Genomic DNA, 17,893 nt, shown 5'->3' on the forward strand with positions numbered 1-17,893 from the left:
GTGGGACAGGGAATGTGTCCAACCTGATTATCTTCAATCTACCCCAGCGCTTGGTACAGTGCTTGTAACACAATAAGCGCTTAAATACCACAATTATTATTAGGTCCCAGGCACCTTCCCTCCATATCCCCAGGCCTAGAGGCCGGAATCCAAGAGACCATCTCCTAGCCCCTCAAATCTCCCTGACTGTGGGCTCCTTCTAGTCCCCAGTAGACAGAGCTCTACCACTGTGCTTCCTGCCCACACTGTTCCCTCGGCCCAGAACGGATTCCCCGGTCCCTTGACAAAACCAGCTCCCTTTCCTTATGCAGGGCATGACTAAAAGCACACCTCCTCCAAGGAAGCCTTTCCAGATCACCAATTATTCTAGTTCCCCCTCTTCCCTCCCCTCAGCACTTTTGTACCACTGAAGATATGGTGTTTGGCCCCACTTTGGTGTCAGCCTTGGGAACTGGGGCCAAACCCCAAGAAACTGTCTGCATCCTGCCTTTTCCCTCAGTCCGTCAGGCCCTCCAAGTGCCTCTCCTTCCCCCGTCCCTCCCCCAACCCCTTATACAGTGGGTGTGTGAATGTGTGTGCATGTGTGCTGTCTCTCTGTTAGACTATGAGCCCCTCCAGGGCAGGGAGGCCATCTCCTGCCCCTACCCGCAGCAGGGAACCCAATACTGTCTGAGGCCACACTGGGGGGTGGGGGGAGAAGAGGAGGCAGACTAAACCACTCCCCTAACTGTGAGAAGAATCTAGTGCAGCAGGGATGATTAAGGCTCAACAGTAAAGATCCTTACCAGGCCTGGGGTCTGGGGAATCCAGGTGTCCAGGAAACTGAGGGCTGGGTCAGGGACCTGGGGCCATAGGTGGCCCTGGAATCTGCTGAGGAAGTCAGGTGAGTGCCACGGTGCCAGCTCCTCCCCTTCTTTCCCCACCCTTGCTTGGGGGTGGGGGAAGAAGGGTGATTGCAGGCCTGGGCTCCCCCTCCCCTCTACCCCCTCCCCTTGGTGGGCCACAGAGCAGGGAGGGATAGGCTAGGGAGAGTGCATCCACCTCAGCTGGCATCTGACCAGGTTTGGGTGCCAGGTGGGGATGGGGGAAGATGGGCGGGGAGGGGGGAGTCCAAGGCAGAGGGCACGTACAGCTCACGTTGGCGGGCACAGGCCAGGGTGCCCATCACCAGTAGCATCAGCAGCAGCACAGCCAGGGTGGAGAAGGCCACTAGTTCAATCTCTCCGGTATCTGGGAGGGATGTGTGTAGGGGAACAGAGAGAGAGAGAAACATACAGGTTAGAACTCCTGGTGGGGGGAGGGAGGAAGGTGACAGCCCAGAGCTATGTCCCTGGATGCCAACATTCCAATCTCTGTCATGGTCCCAACTCCCTAAGGGTGCCTGAATGCCACTCCTTCCTTCAAGATATAATAATGTTGGTATTTGTTAAGCGCTTACTATGTGCCGAGCACTGTTCTAAGCGCTGGGGTAGACAGAAGGGAATCAGGTTGTCCCACGTGGGGCTCACAGTCTTAATCCCCATTTTACAGATGAGGTAACTGAGGCACCGAGAAGTTAAGTGACTTGCCCAAAGTCACACAGCTGACAAGTGGCCGAGCTGGGATTCGAACCCATGACCTCTGACTCCAAAGCCCGTGCTCTTTCCACTGAGCCATATGGGGGAGACAGAGGGGATCCATGTCCATGTGGTACTTTGAGATCCTCAGAGACAGGTGCCAGAACCAATGTTATTAGTAATATGACTATTATAATAGCATTGTTATTCATAATCATTGTGGTATTTAGGTCTTGGGTTCCAATCCCGACTCCGCCGCTCGCCAGCTGTGTGACTTTGGGCAAGTCACTTAACTTCTCTGTGCCTCAGTAACCTCATCTGTAAAATGGGGATGAAGACTGTGAGCCCCACGCGGGACAACCTGATCACCTCTTGTATCCCCTCAGCGCTTAGAACAGTGCTTTGCACATGGTAAGCACTTAACAAATATCACCATTATTATTATATTATTAATAATATATTAGTATATTATTATCATAGAGAAGCAGCGTGGCTCAGTGGAAAGAGCACGGGCTTGGGAGTCAGAGGTCATGGGTTCTAATCCCGGCTCCACCACTTGTCAGCTGTGTGACTTTGGGCAGGTCACTTAACTTCTCTGGGCCTCAGTTACCTCATCTGTAAAATGGGGATGAAGACTGTGAGCCCCATGAGGGACAACCTGATCACCCTGTATCGCCCCAGCGCTTAGAACAGTGCTTTGCACATAGTAAGCGCTTAACAAATACCAAGATGATGATGATGATTATTATTAAGTGCTTCCTCCGTGCCAAGCACCGGGGTGGATACAAGACAATCGTGTCTGTCACATATCCCACCTGAATCTCTCAGGCTAAAGGGGGGAGGCAGAACAGGTATTGAGTTTCCGTTTTCCAGATCAGGGAAGTGACTTGCCCCACATCACAGAGCAGGCCCATGGTGGAGCCAGAGGCCCCGAGTGCCCAGAGTACAGCGAGGGGAGTTTCTCACCGGTGCTCCTGGTCTCGATGGCCAGGATGGGGCCGCGGGTGCCGCCCCCATCTGTGGTGGCGGTGATGCAGGCCTCCAGCACGGAGCGGGGTGCCAGGCCCCGGATCAGATAGCAGTGCACGGAGCTATCCAAGACCACAGCTGTGGGAGAGGGTGGGTGGCGCTGGGAGGGAGGGAAGGTAGAGAGCTGCCAGGGAATGGGGACGGTGGGAGGGCCGGGCACAAGGCTGTGGGTCGCCCACCTTCTCTTGAATGATTTCCAGCCTCCTCCCCCCGCCACCCACCGTTCATTCAATAGTATTTCATTCAATAGTATTTACTGAGCGCTTACTATGTGCAGAGCACTGTACTAAGCGCTTGGAATGAACAAGTCGGCAACAGATAGAGACAGACACCGTTCTCAGGGTAGCAGGGCCCACTTCATCTCCCATTAGTCCGGTAGCCCCACCCCAGCCAGCACTTCCCTCTGAAGGCGGGGTCTGGGCTCACGTGGTTGCAAATAAAATGCGGATGAAGACTGTGAGCCCCACGTGGGGCAAGCTGATCACCTTGGATCGTCCCTGGCGCTTAGAACAGCGCTCTGCACATAGTAAGCGCTTAACAAATACCAACTTTATTAATTGGGGCGCCTCCCGGGGTTTTAAGCAACTGGAGAGGGGAGGGCTGGGCCGAGTGGTCAGGCCATCGAGGCTGAACCCCTGGCTTGCACGGGGTCCCCAGACAGGGTCCCAACCCACCCTCCGGCCCCAGGAAAGGGAGCCGGGCCTACCCTGCCAGGCCCCGCCCCTTGATGCGTAGGACAGAGTGTAGTTGCGGACCAGGCCTCCTCGCTCCTCCAGGGGTAGTTCCTCCCACTCCAGTTCCACCTGGGTCTTCCAGATGCGGGTGGGGCGCAGGGCCGGAGCCCTGAAGGGAGCTGCCGGTCGGGAAAAGGAAGGGTTAAATCTCAGGGGAGGAGAGAGGGGAGCTGCCTTGCAGGGGAAGAGCAGAGAGTCCAGGGGGTCTTGTAAACCCTTCCCCCAGCCCCCCCCCCCCCAAGCTTTGCAGCAGCAGGGAGAGATTTGGGGACCCTAGGACTCAGTTGCCCCATGGGTGGGTGCCTGTGAGCAGTGTTACATTTGCCACACCCTCCAAAAGGGGTGCCCCCAGCTGGGGAGGCTTCCTGCGGGAGCGGATCCTGTCCCAGAGACCCAGAGGTTCTGAACACCTGGCTTCCCCAGTCACCTACCAAGCTCCATGGCATAGGTGCTGACGGAGCCCATGGCCCAGACTTCCCCATCGCTCAGGGCAAAGACTGACAGGTGGTACAAGAGTCCGGGCGTGAAGGCCCCTGGAGGGACAGACAGACACACTCCCTGACACCCCCACATTCTAATAATAATAATTATTATTAATAATAAACTAGTATTTGTTAAGTGCTTACTATGTGCCAAGAACCATGCTAAACCTTGGGGTAGATATGATACAGTACAATCAGACTGGACACAATCCCTATCCCACATGGGGTTTATAGTCACCTCCTCCAAGAGGCGTTCCCAGACTGAGCTCCTCTTCTCCCTCTACTCCCTCTGCCATCCCCCCTTTACCTCTCCGCAGCTAAACCCTCATTTTCCCCTTTTCCCTCTGCTCCTCCACCTCTCCCTTCCCATCCCCACAGCGCTGTACTCGTCCGCTCAACTGTATATATTTTCGTTACCCTATTTATTTTGTTAATGAATTGTACTTCGCCTTGATTCTATTTAGTTGCCATCGGTTTTTACGAGATGTTTCTTCCCCTCGACTCTGTTTATTGCCATCATTCTTGTCTGTCCGTCTCCCCCGATTAGACTGTAAGCCCGTCAAACGGCAGGGACTGTCTCTATCTGTTGCCGACTTGTTCATCCCAAGCGCTTAGTACAGTGCTCTGCACATAGTAAGCGCTTAATAAATACTATTGAATGAATGAATGAATGAATAGTCTAAAGGGGAGGGAGAACAGGTATTGAATCCCTTCTTTACAGATGAGGAAACTGAGGCCCAGAGAAGTGACTTGTCCAAGGTCACAGAGATAAGACTGAAACCCAGGTCTCCTGACTCCCAGGCCCAGGCTCTTTCCACCTGTCCATACTGCTTTCCTACACCTTCGGGCACAGGGTGTATCCGAGCCGGGGTCCCCGGGTGAATTGCAATAGTGGGATGGAGCATTCCGCATGGGGCAGAGCTCATGATGTCTGAATCTGCCTCTCTTGGGGCTAGGGAGAAGATACACTTTGTCCCAGAATGCCTTGCCTGGGGTATAGAACCCAGGAGCTCTGGCTTCTAGAGTGCCTCCCTCCTCCCCGCTCCCCCCCTCCCCCGCTCCCTCCTCCCCCCCTCCCCCCCCAACGCCTCCCCTCCAGCTCAGGAGTTGTTTGCAGAGCAGGAAAGACAAGGCAGCAGCTTCTTGGGAGAGTCCCACAAGCCTCCCTCCTATAGAGATGCTCCCAAACTCCTTGCCCTGCACCCCACCCCACCCCTGACTCAGACTTCAGCTGCTTCCACTTCCCTCAACCCCCGCACCCCTCCCTGGCCACCTGCTAAGCGGATGCGGGTGAGGTTGCCAGTCTCATAGTGCCAACTGAAGCTGCCAGCTGGATCCTCCGACGCGCTCCGCCACTCAAAGACAAAGGCCGGGGCTGGCCGGGTGGTGATTTCCCACCGCAGGAGGAGGCTGGATCCACTTCCTGGCCAGGCCTGGACCGGCAGGGGAGAAAGCCGCCCTGACCGGGGTCGGGGGGAGGTGGGGAGGGAGAGAAAGAGAGAGAGAGATATGGATGAAGGCCCGGGGGATGGCGAGGGCATATGGCTCCCTGTACCCTCCATGCTTGGAGAAAGACCTATTCCCAACCTGCTGTCCCATCCCATTCCCTAGGGAACCTGAGCAGAGCTGGGGGATCGAGAAAGAGTGGCCCGAGTCCTTCCCGTGGCTGGCAAGGTGACAGCGGGCAGTAGTCCCGAGGCCCCCCCCGAACCCCAGCCTCCCCAACCCCAAGCCTGAACCTGAGCCTCGGCCAGTCAGACCCACATCCGCAGGGAGGCCGTCTCCCCGGTCCCTCCCCTACCTGCCTGGGTGTCCCTGGGCGGGATGAGCAGCTTGGTGGACGGGGACTCGCCCACAGCATTGTAGGCCGACAGCAGGAGAGTGTGGCCCTCCCTGGGCAGTAGCAAGGTACAGTGCAGTGCCAACGTCTCACAGCCTGGGGGCGCTGCCCGTCCACCCACCCGGGAGCTCAGTCGATACCCCAGGACCTGCCCACGGGCTTCCTGGGGTGTCAGGGGCTAAGGGCAGCAAACAGAACCAGGTTGGGGGGGAGGGCGACGCTTTAAGCACTTGATATTCACCTCACCCTCGGCCCCACACCACTTATATTCAGATCTGTAATTTATACTAATGTCTGTCTCCCCCCACTAGACCGTAAGTTCCTTGTGGGCAGGGAACGTGTCTATCAACTGTGGTATTGGATTCTCCCAAGTGCTTAGTACAATGCTCTGCACACGGTAAGCGCTCCATAAATACCATTGATCGACAGACACAGTCAGTCGTACTTAGGGAGCGTTTACTGGGTGCAGAGCACTGTACTAAGCACTTGGAAGAGTACGATATAACAATAGAACAGACACATTTCCTGCTCACAGTGAGCTTACAGTCCAGAGGGAGATGTTACGCTCCCTGTCCCGGCCCTCTCAGAACACTGGGCACCTCTCGCCCACAGATTACCCCGCACTCCCGTCAGCCACGGTTGCATCCTTCCCTCCCTTCATGGGAGCTACAAACTCAGCCAGGTGTGATGGGGGGTGGGGGGAGCTACACCCCTGGGGTTACAGTCCTCTAGACTGTAAGCTCATTGTGGGCAGAGAATGTGTCTGCCAACTCTGCCGTATTAGACGCTTCCAAGGTCTTAGTACAATGCTCTGCACATAGCAAGTGCTCAACTGATTGAATGACTGGGGATTGGCACAACTGCCCAGCAGCCAATGTGGGACTCAGAGAGCCTTGGACTGGGAGGGGACAGGAAGGGTGATAGTGGGAGGGGGGGAGAAAAGGGAAGCTTGGGGGGACTCTGGGTGCTCCTCCCTTCGCCATGGATGCTGAAGTCTTCAGCCTCTTACCTTCCACATCACCGCCACCTTCCGGCTCCCATTGGGGTGGGCTGGGCCCATCCTCCTCCACAGCCTGGGACCCACGCTGGGGGCTGGAGAGTGACAGGGAGGTGGGGATAAAGGGTCGGGACCAGCTCAAGCAGCCATTCCGGGGCCCCGCAGAAAGCAGCTGAGGGCGCTGAGCCAATGGCATGGGTCAAGGAATGAGGGAGAGGAGGAGGGCCGACTCCCTTACCCTCAGGCAGAGTGGCTGCCGTCCTCTCAGCACTCCAGTCGCTCCAGGAGCTGACAGGACTCCGGTACTTTGCCCGCACCTGGACCGAGTAGTTGGTGTACGGCGAGAGGCTGCAGATGTCCTGGGAGATGGGCAGGGCATCGCCAGAGACCACGGCATTGAGCTATTGGGGAGGACAGTGGCACCTCGTCCCCTCACTGGCCAGCCCCGAAAGGTCTGGGACAATGAGCCCAGGCAGAGGGGCCAGGAGGGCAAAGGGCACAGGAGGCAAACAGAAGCCAAGTCAGGGGTATCCTCTATTTCCACCCCTCCCCCAAGGTGCGGGAACCCCCACCTGCACCCACGGAGCCTCCGGCCCAGCCCTGTAGCGGAGTTGGTACTGCGCTTCGCCAGCCACCAGCAGCTCCCCCGGGGGCAGCTGCCAGACCAGCTTCAGGCAGCAGGTCTCGCGGGCGGCAGCACTGAGTTCGGGTCGGCTCAGCCTCACTGGACCAGAAGAGAAGGGTGGGGGTGGGGGGGAGGGGTTGGGTCCCCTCCCTCCCACTCCATCCACCTTCCTCCTCCCTGTCCCTTTCCCACCCCCTCACCTCTTTCCCAACCCTCTTCCTCCTCCCCACCCCCCTCCTACCCGGTACCCCCTTAGCCTGGGACTCAGGGCAGCAATCTGGGCCCTGGAGTGGGAGGAGACCAGGAAGAGGGAGTGGTTGGCGATGAAGTGGCTGCCAAAGGGGAGAGTCTCTCTGGGCCGCCTTGGTATTTGGCCTTCTATCCCCATCTGTGGCCACAGCGGGGGACCCACAGCGCTAGGATAGCTCTCCTCTCCCCTTCTCCCCAGTTCATTCCTCAGACTCCTCCCCTCAGATTCTGTTTTGACTCCAGCCAGGACCGGGGACCCTTGGGACCTCCCCAGGCACCGCTAACTCTGTTCCGAGGTGACACTGGTCTGTGGCAAGACAGGGCAGAGGTCCCCCCAAGCCAGTCTGGTTTACCGACGCTCATGCCCTGCAGGCACATAGCCGGGGAAACCGTCTGTCCCAGCTGATTCTCCCCGATGACCCAGGCCCTGTAGAAGGCGAAGATGTTCCTGATGGTGACAGAGCAGGTGCTGTGGGCCCACGGGGCAGAGCAGAGGCCTGTGTCTCGGAAAGGGGCCCGGCAGCGTCCAAATTCCCTAGGGGGGCAGGCAGGGAGTTGAGGGTGTGCTGGTGAGTTCAGTTCTCCTGTCCCATGACATGCCCCAGCTTCCCCACCCTCCTCACCCCAGGGGACTCTTTCCGGTACTAAGCGCTGTGGCTTGGTGAGGGGCTAGGCAGAATCTACTGCTGACCAGCTCCGGGCTGAGGGGGACAGAGCCGGGGTCAGGGGGTCAGTGGGGAAGGGGCAGGTGGATGGACAGAGAAGCCCCCTGAGCGACAGAGACGGGGCCTAAATAACCACCTGTGTATTCTTTCTCAGCACTTAGCACTGTGCTCTCCACATGATGCATGCTTAATAGATACTATTATTACTTCTAGTACAGACAAACAGAAAGAGTAGAGTGCCTGAAGAACAGCCACTGTCCCCCACAGGAAGCTCACTCGCGGACGTGCAGAGTATACGTGGTGGGGATGCCGGGATCTGGCCCGGGGTCCCAGGAACAGGTGATGCTTTGGGTCCAGATGGTGACACAGGAAAGCAGGGTGACATTTCCTGGGAGATCTGGGAAAACAGCAATAGAAGCAGGGAGTGAGAGCCCCAGCCCCTTCTCTAGGCAAGCCCTCAGACAAGCCTGACGGAAAAACACTAGCCCACGGGAACACACCCAGCTGCTTGGGGGCTTAAAGAAATCAATGGAGGGGGCTGGTAGGGCAACTGATTTCTCTTTCCAAATCAGCTGCCTCCTCTCTCAATTCCCTTGCTGTTTCTTGGATATAAATCTTGTTATTTTATGTTTTTTTCTGCTTGCTAGGACTCCTGTCAGTTTCCCAGGGAGATGAGAGGAGAAGGGATGGGGGTGGGGTTGAGTGAGGGTGGTGTTCCCCTGGCCTCAGGATAATGGGTGCAGGCCGAGGGGCTGATCAGGAGGAGGAGGAGGAAGGGGAGAGAATAATGCACAAGCCATTGGCTCTACACCCACTTTGCCACACTCGTCTCACCCACACCACTGTGACCATTCGGGCCTGGAGCTTGGGAGGTACCTCCCCACATCAGACAGAACCCAGCTCTCCCCACATTCAAATCCCTTCTAAAAATCCCACCTCCTCCAGCAAGCCTTCCCTGATCCATTTCCCAGCACCCTGAGCCATCTCATCCCTTCAGCCAACTCTAGCACTTAGGAACTTACTCATACCTTCCTTAGCACTCATGTATATATATTCATTCAGTGATTTATTTAGACTGCTCTAGTGGTAAATATTTTTATGTCTTTTTCCGCTATTAGAGTGGGAGCTCCTCCTGGACAGGAAACATGTCACTTCATCTTCTGCCCTATCCAAGGGTTCAGTACAGTGCACCACACCAAGGGGATGTTCAATAAATGCTGCTGCTCCTACTACTATTAAAGCCTGGAGGGAGGGGAAAAGTCAGAATTTGGGAAGGGGAAGGAGCTGGAAGAAAAGCCAAGGGTCTGGGCTCCTCCAGCTCCTCACTCTCTCCAATATCTCCCACTTCTAGCCGGTGGGCCGGCTCCATCGTAGACTAGATCTAACTCAGGTTTTTGGCCGTGGCCCCCAGGATTTTCCACCAGGGGTTCTACTTCACCTGTCTGTTTTCATCCTTTCAGGATCCCTGAGCTGACTTTCTGAAGCACCTAGAACAGACCCTCCCTCTCTCACCTTCGAGCCTCAGCCCATCCTGCTCCATCAGCATAAAGCACCAACCTTGCTTTTGCCTATCATTCTTTCCTCCCCACCATGGTATCTGTTAAGCGCTTACTATGTGCCAGGCACTGTACTAAGCGCTGGGGTAGATACAAGATAATCAGGTTGGACACGGTCCATGTCCCACATGGGGCTCACAGTCTTAATTGAAGCAGCGTGGCTTACTGGAAAGAGCACGGGCGTGGGAGTCAGAGGTCGTGGGTTCTAATCCTGGCTCCGCCACTTGTCAGCTGTATGACTTTGGGCAAGTCACTTAACTTCCCTGTGCCTCAGTTACCTCATCTGTAAAATGCAGATTAAGGCTGTGAGCCCCACGTGGGACAACCTAGTTACCTTGTATCTACCCCAACGCTTAGAACAGTGCTTGGCACATAGTAAGCGCTTAACAAATACCATTATTATTAATCCCTATTTTGCAGATGAGGTATCTGAGGCACAGAGAAGAGAAATGACTTGCCCAAGATCACACAGCAGATGAGTGGCAGAGAGCCGGGATTAGAACCTAGGTCCTTCTGACTCCAAGGCTCGTGCTCCATCCATTTGGCCACGCTGCTTTATTCCCCCCAAGTTTATGCCACAGCACAAGGCCATTTCCTACAGGTGGTCTCCCTGGATACATCCCACCTCCTCGCCAACCTGCCGGCCCCTTCTGTGACTCCCCCTCAACCCCTCACCTCATCCCTGACATCGCCGTGTCTGTCCACATGGATTGGGACTGTCCCTGAGGTCAGGGATTTTACCTGTTTTCTACCAGGAGCCTCTGGTGAGGGGGGCGACAATCTTTGTTGGCAGAAGAGCCAAAGAAAAGGAAATCTTTGAGGAGCTGTCACATCAAGAGCCCTTCAATTTTTGCCCCCTCCCCATGACACAAGATAACATTACATCACGCTGCATGTGGTGCAATGTGAGGACATCATTGCGCCATGTGGTTGCTTCATAGCAACAGCTGTTGCCGCTAGCAGGGATGAGAAAGAGGAGGGGAAGGGACAAAGGACAAGAGGGGAGAAGGGAGAAGAAAGAGGGGGAAAAGGAAGAAGGGAGAGGAAGAGAGAGGGGAGGAGAAGAGAGAGGAGATGGGGAAAGGAGGGGAGTGTAGGGGGGAGAGAGAAAAAATGGCTCAGCGTCAGTAGTGCCCTCCCCCACCCCGCCCCCCACTCCAGTGACTGGGTCCCGTGGCCTTCTGGGGGTTGTAGCCTACCCACCCCACCTGGCAGAGGCCCCTGGGTGGTCTGTGTGCTGCAGATTCTCTCCCTCAGTTGTGGGTTGTGGTTGCTGTGCCGTGAGCAGTATAGTGGCACTGCACATTTTGGGGTATTCAGCGGGGGCGGGCGGAGGGGGCATATAGCCTCAGCCTCAAGAAAAGCCAGAGGTTGCAGATCCCTTCCCACTATGTGCACACAGGGCAGGCTTGCTGACTGACCCCTGTGATCTCTGTTCCTTCTCCTGCGAGCTGACAGGAAGACCCTTTGGGGAAAAAGAAGAAAGAAGGAAATGACTGTTGAGTTCAGCCCAGGCAGATATGGATATTGGACCATCTGCAGTGTGTGCTCTTGGCAAGGGTTGATTTAGTGCCATGGGTTGGATTTCTTCCGGGCAGATTTGAGTCACAAGAGGAATTTTCTAATGGAAAATTCCTTTCCAAAAATATGCCTTGTCCTGTGTAATCCCAGCCACAACCCCCTAACCTCCCCTGCAAGGATTAGGGAGTGGAATAGGGGCAGAAACCTATCTCCCTGTCTTACAGAACAACTAACTGAGGACCAGAGAGGTTAAGTCTCTTGTCCAAGGTCACACAGTAGATCAACAGCAAAGTTGAAACTAGGATTCGGGTGTTTCCTCCCTGGAGGACATGGGAGGAGGTAAGGAATCAATGAGTACCAGGGGTCTCCCACTCACCGAGATCTCCTATCTCCCCTAGAGAAGTAACAGAACTCTGTTCCCCTAGAACTTTCTTTTTTTTTTTTTACTTTTCCGACTGCTTGACAAAGAGGTGGGGGAGGATTGGCGAGGGGACATCACTCTTGCTTAATCAGAGGAAAGGAGACATCAGAGTGGTGCCAGGCCCTGCCATCAGCAGTCAGGGGTCCCAGCTCCCACCTCCCTTCTCTAGGAGAAGCCAATACCTCTGCCACTTCAGAAGATACCAATCGATTCCATCTCTCCCAGAGATTCTTTGCAAAAGTCACCCTAGTCAATTAAGTTTGTGAATTATCTGTCTGGAGTTTGGCCCTTCAGAATCTAGCATGCAAATTGATCAATCAATCGATCGTTTTTATTAAGTGCTTACTCTGTGCAGAGCACTGTACTAAACGCTTGAGAGAATACGATATAACAGTTAGTATGCACAAGGAGCTTACAGTCTAGAGACGGACAGACAATAAAATAAACTACAGATGTGGACATAAGTGCTGTGGGACTGAGAGTCAGCCCGTCGTTTAGACTGTGAGCCCGTTATTGGGCAGGGATCATCTCTATCTGTTGCCGAATTGTACACTCCAAACGCTTAGTACCGTGCTCTGCACAGAGTAAGTGCTCAATAAATACTATTGAATGAATTAATGAAGGGGTACAAATCCAAGTGCAAGGGTGATACAGACGAGAGAGGGAATAGAGGGAATGAGGGCTTAGTTGAGGAAGGCCTCTCGGAGAAGATGTGATTTTAATAAGACTTGGATGCAAATCAACCAACAAAATGGCCTGGGGTGGGGTCGGGGCAGGGAAATGGGGAGTTTGGGGCTAGATCCCTCTGTCTTCCAGTTAGCACTTAGCCTGCAGTATCGAGGCTAGGTCCTAGGCTGAATCCTGCTCATGTTCTTCCTTCTCCAGATTAAAAGCTCCAAGCCCTGGCACGGACCCTTACCACCCACTACCTGAAGATTCCCAAACAAATCTCCCTGTTCCAGGCCTCTGCCCGCCCCCCCCGCCCCGGCCCCCAACCTGTCTCCCCCGCACCTTACCTGCCTTGGGGCTGTGGAGGGACAGGCTCCAGCCAGAACACAGCATCAGCCCCAGCCAGAGCCCCACTCCCAGCTGGGCCGCTCCAACCATCCTGGGAATGCCAGCAGGGCACAGGGACCTAAGGTTAGAAGGGGAGAGCACTGAGAGAGCCAGAGACTCAGCCTTCCGTTCTCACCCAAGTGCCAGGCCCAATTGCCTGGCCGTTCCCTGGCTCCGGGGCCCTGGATGGATGGAAGAACTGCTGGGAGGGGTGCCGATCCCCAGAGTCCTGCACATCTGGAATGGGGCGGGAAGGGTGTGCGGGCCCCAGCTGGAACAGATGTGAAGTTGAGTGCCAACATCTGCCTGGGAGGAGTGGGGGGGGGGGACCTGGCAGGACTGAGGGCCACCCCCCTCTCTACGTCTGTGGGACTGAGGGTGCCTCGGGGAGCTGGCTGGAGTCCTCTCCCCCAAAACCCTGCACATCTCCTACCTGGTAGGGGCTTGGTCAGCCTGTCCCAGGGACCAGTGCCCCCCTCCATCCACCATCGGGTGAGAGACATTTTGGGGTGAGGGACAAGCCTCAGCCTATTCCCTGGCCTAGAGGAGCTGAGGCCGTGACTCATTTATCTTCTGCTTGTTTATCATCAGTGGGGAGGGCGGGGGGCAGAGAGGCAAACCGTTCCATCTGGCCTGCCCCAGGCAGGGACCCAACCTGTTGGCATGGCCAATGCCACTCCTATCTTGGGAACCCCAGCCAGGATAGCAAGGCGAGTCCCCCATCCCCTGCTGCTAGGAATGAGGCCACCTGGGAGGGACACATCAACCTGAACTGTCTGTGGAGAGACCCAGGGTCTGGGAAACTCTGGGGCAGATTTCTGGCATCTTCAACAGTTACATTCACAATAGCATTCAACATGCAATTGGTATGCAAAACAGCATGCAAAATAACAAGATGACTTTTTTTTTTTAAAAGAGTCACCATCTCAGGATGGCTTTTGTCACAGGACAACAGCATGGCGATATGACAGTACCGGGAGAGAACCTAGTAAGGAGATAGTATTGGCAGCCTAAGGCCTCCTCAGGCTCACGGCGTGCCAGGAGGGACTGTTACCCTGCTGCTCAGATCTGCTTTTTGGTTCATCCTTGTGGGGATGGACGAAGGGATGTAGGAGTGGCCAATGGCTTGGGAGAAAAGTCCTGCAGGCGCCGGAAGTGGGAACTCCACAAAGGTCAATGCCGCCTGTTTCTCAGCTCAGTCCCCCAAAATGGAGCCCTCTCCCCATGCAATCAGTCTCTGGACTCTCCTAGGACCTCTTCCCAGTTGGTACTCACCTGGTTCTAGACCCAGTAAGGACAGGCACTTCCCTGAGAGGAATCACTTGGTGCAGACCTGAGCAGGGTGCTTATGCCCGGATGGCTCTTTGGCATGGGCATACTGGACAAGGGGCATCATGGGGAGTGGCTGGGGCCACAGCCTCTTGGCTCCTGTGTCTCTCAGTTCCCCTGCACCCCCCCACCCCAGGCTTCCATGTTTCTCCTCAGCTCCCCACTCAGGGGCTCATGTATCTCTCCTCAGCTCCCCACCCCCCCGCTCCTCCCCCAGCCGCTGTGTCCCTATACTAACTCCTTCAGCCTCTGTGTCTCTCCTCAACTCCATTCGGCCTCTGTGTTTCTCCTCAGACCCCGTTGGTCTCTATGTCTCTCCATAGCCCCCTGGGGTCTCTGTGTCTCTTCTCAGTCCTCTCCAGCCCACGTTTCGCCTCGGTCTTCTCTGGCCTCTGTGTCTCTCCTCAGTCCCCTTGTGACTTCGTGTCTCTCCTCAGCCCTCTGTGGCGTCTGTGTCTCTCCTCAACTCCCTCCATTCTGTGCCTCTCCTCAGCCCCCTCTGGACTTCGTGTCTCTCCACAAGCCCCTCCTCCCCCCATGTCTCTCCTTAACCTCCCCTCCGGCCTGTATCTTTTCTCAGCTGCTTCCTCCATCTGTGCTTCTCCTCAGCCCCTTTCAGTCTTTGTGTATCTCCTCAGCCCACCCCAGACTCTGTGTCTCCCCACAGCACCTGCCCCCAGCCTCTGTGTCTCTCCTTTTCCCCTCTCCCCTCCCCTGGTCTTTGTGTAGCCCCTCAGTCCCCTCCAGCCTCTGTGTCTCTCCTCTGCCTCCTCTGGTCTCTGTGTCTCTCCTCAACCCCCTTGTCCTGTGTCTCTCCTTAAACCCCTGTCCTGTTCCTGTGCCTCTCCTCAGTCCCCTGGATGGCTGTGTCTCTCCTCAACCCCCTCTTGCCTTTGTGTCTGTCTTTAGTCCCCCTTCAGTTCCATGTCTCTCATTCATTCATTCATTCAATCGCATCTATCTCTTCTGCCTGCTCCAGCATCCATGTCTCTCTTCAACCTCCCCTCTGGCCTCTGTACCTCCCCTCAACACCCCCCGGTCTCTGTGTCTTTCCCTAGCACCCACCCCCAGCCTCCATGTCACTCCTCAGTCCCTCTCCCCGATCACTGCACCTCTCATCAGCTCCCTCCAGCCTCTGTTTCTAATAATAATAGTAATATGTGTCAAGCCCCGTACTAAGCGTTGGGGTAGACTTAAGATAACCAGGTCACACATGGGGCTCACAGTAGGAGGGAGAACAGGTATTGAATCCCCATTTTGCTAATGAGGGAACTGAGGCACAGAGAAGTTAAGTGACTTGCCCAAGGTCACACAGCAGACAAGCGGTGGAGCCAAGATTGGAACAAAGATCCTCTGATTCCCAGGCCTGTGCTCTTTCTACTAGGCCATGAGGCTTCTCTTTATAGCTTCCGTCAGCCTTTGTCTCTCCCCAGCCTGTCCTGGGGGTTTGACTCTCCTCAGCCCCCTCTGACGTCTCCTCAGCCCTTTCTGGCCCCCATGTCTCTCCTAAGCCCTCTCTGGCCTCTGGGTTTCTCTTCAGTCCCCTCTGGCCTTGGTCGCTCCTCAGCCTCCTCTGGATTCTGTCTCTCTCCTCAGCCTCCTGTGACCTGTCTCTCTCCTTAGTCCCCTCCAGACTCTGTGTCTCTTGTCATCCTTACCCCACCTCAACCTCTGTGTCTTTTGTCAGCCCCCTCCGGACACAGTATCTTTCCTCAGCACCCGACTCCGACCTCTGTGTATCTCCTCAGTCCCCACCAAGCCCCGTCTCTCTTCAGCCCCCCGACCTCTGTGTCTCTACTCAGCCTACCTGACCTCTGTGTCTCTCTTCAGCCCCACCCCCAGCCTTCATAGTCCCTTCTGGTCTCTCTCAGCTCCTTGTCACTTTCATCAAATCTCCCTTAGCCATCACTCACCCAATCCCCTGTTGAGGTCTCACAAGATCCCTTCCTCCACTTCTCCACTCTTTTCTTCCAGATTTCTCACACATCCTCATTCACCTCCATCTCTGCTCTGTCAGCTGGCTCATCTCTGGCTCTCTATGGTTGCTTCCACTCTCTGCCTCCCTGGGCTCCAGCAGCAGACACAGAGTGCACTGTGGATTGAGACTTTGAACACTTGGATTTCTCATAGAGCAGGTTAAGCCCCATCTCCTAGCCCTTCACTTTGCCCCTAGAGTGTCCCCCATCTCAAAAAGGGGAAGTAGCAACTCTAGTCTGTCCCCAGGGCTGCAGGATCACAGGAGTGGATGACGGTTGAGTCCTTAGACTTCTCTGATGATGAATCCTCCATAGAGGAAAGGCACTAAGGTAATTTTCCCTCCCTTGGACCCTGAATCTCTCTTACATCCAGGTCCACCCTATTCCCATTTGCCCTCCCCTACTCCCAACCCTTCTGCCTCGCTTCACTTTTCCCCCAGCCCCTCTCCCAACTTCAATCAGTAGCATTCCTGGGGGGCTTCTGGGTCCCACGGTCTACACCCCATCCTTCCAAGTCCAGGGGCCAGCTGAAAATCAGCTCGGTCCTACCTGAATTCAGATCTCCCCGTTCTCTCCCTGCAGCTGTGCTCCAACTTGGGGGTGCTGAGGGGGGGCTTCTTGCTTCCTAGACTGGTGGGGAGTGGCTCTGGAGAGAGGAGAAGAGCTCTGGCCAATAACAAGCAGGAGGAGGAGACTGAAGAAGCCTAGCTTTTCCAAACGCAGCCCAGTAAGCCGCAGAGGTTTCCAGGCTGGAGCAGGGAGGCCTCCCAAGAGGTTGTCCACTGACCCACACCCCTGCCTCCATACACACTTCTGGAAGGGCCACCATCTGCTCTTTTTTCTTAAGATTTCCAGAGCTGGAGAGTCCTCGGCCTCTTTCAGCTCTTAGCCCACAATTCAATTGCTCACACCAGGAAATCAGGAAGATTCCCAAATCTACATCTCCAGCCCCGATCTTTCTCTTTCTCTGCAATGTTCTATTTCTTCCTGCCTTCAGGACATCTCCTCGTGGATGTCCCACTGACACCTTAAACATGACATCTAAAACAGAACTCCTCACAGTCCCACCCAAACCCTGTGCTCTCCGACTTTCCTACCACTGTAGACAGCACCGCCATACTCCCTGTCTCACAAGCCTGTAACCTTAGCATTAACTTCAATTCACCCTTCATTCAACCCCCATATTCAATGTCATCGAATCCTGTTGGTTCTACCTTCACAAACTTGCTAAAAATCCCCCCTTTCCTCTCCAGCCAATTTGCTACCACGTTAATTCTGCTTGTGACTACTGCATCCATTTTCCTTCTCCAGTCCATGCTTCACTCTGCTTCCCGGATAATTTTTCTACAAAACCATTCAGCCCATATTTCCCTACTCAATATCCTCCAGTGGCCCACCTCTACATCAAACAGGCTCTCCTTACCATTTGTTTTAAAAACACTCAATCACCTTGCCCCCTCCTATCTTACCTCATTGATTTCCTTCCACAACTAAGCCTTCTCCCTTTGCTCCTAATGCCAACCTACTCACTGTATCTCGATCTTGTCTATCTCACTGCCAATTCTTCACAAATGTCGGCCCTCTGGCCTGTCCCCCCTCATATCTGACAAGCCACCACTCTGTAGCCCCCAAAGGAAGTTTGCTCTTCACCCCAGAAGCTCCGGGGCCTCCCCCAGTTGACCTAAAAGAGGGAAGCCAGGCAGCCCCCGGTTGGACGTGGGAGCGGAGCTGACGGCCGGTTCTCCACGTGAACACTCCACCATATCCACAACAGGATGCCCATCTTGTTTCAAATTAACTTTAATTAATAAATAATAGTGAGGGGGACTTAGGGCAGGCCTCTCACTTCACAGTGCG

This window comes from Ornithorhynchus anatinus, chromosome X1 (assembly GCF_004115215.2).
Source record: "Ornithorhynchus anatinus isolate Pmale09 chromosome X1, mOrnAna1.pri.v4, whole genome shotgun sequence".
Classification (NCBI taxonomy): domain Eukaryota; kingdom Metazoa; phylum Chordata; class Mammalia; order Monotremata; family Ornithorhynchidae; genus Ornithorhynchus; species Ornithorhynchus anatinus.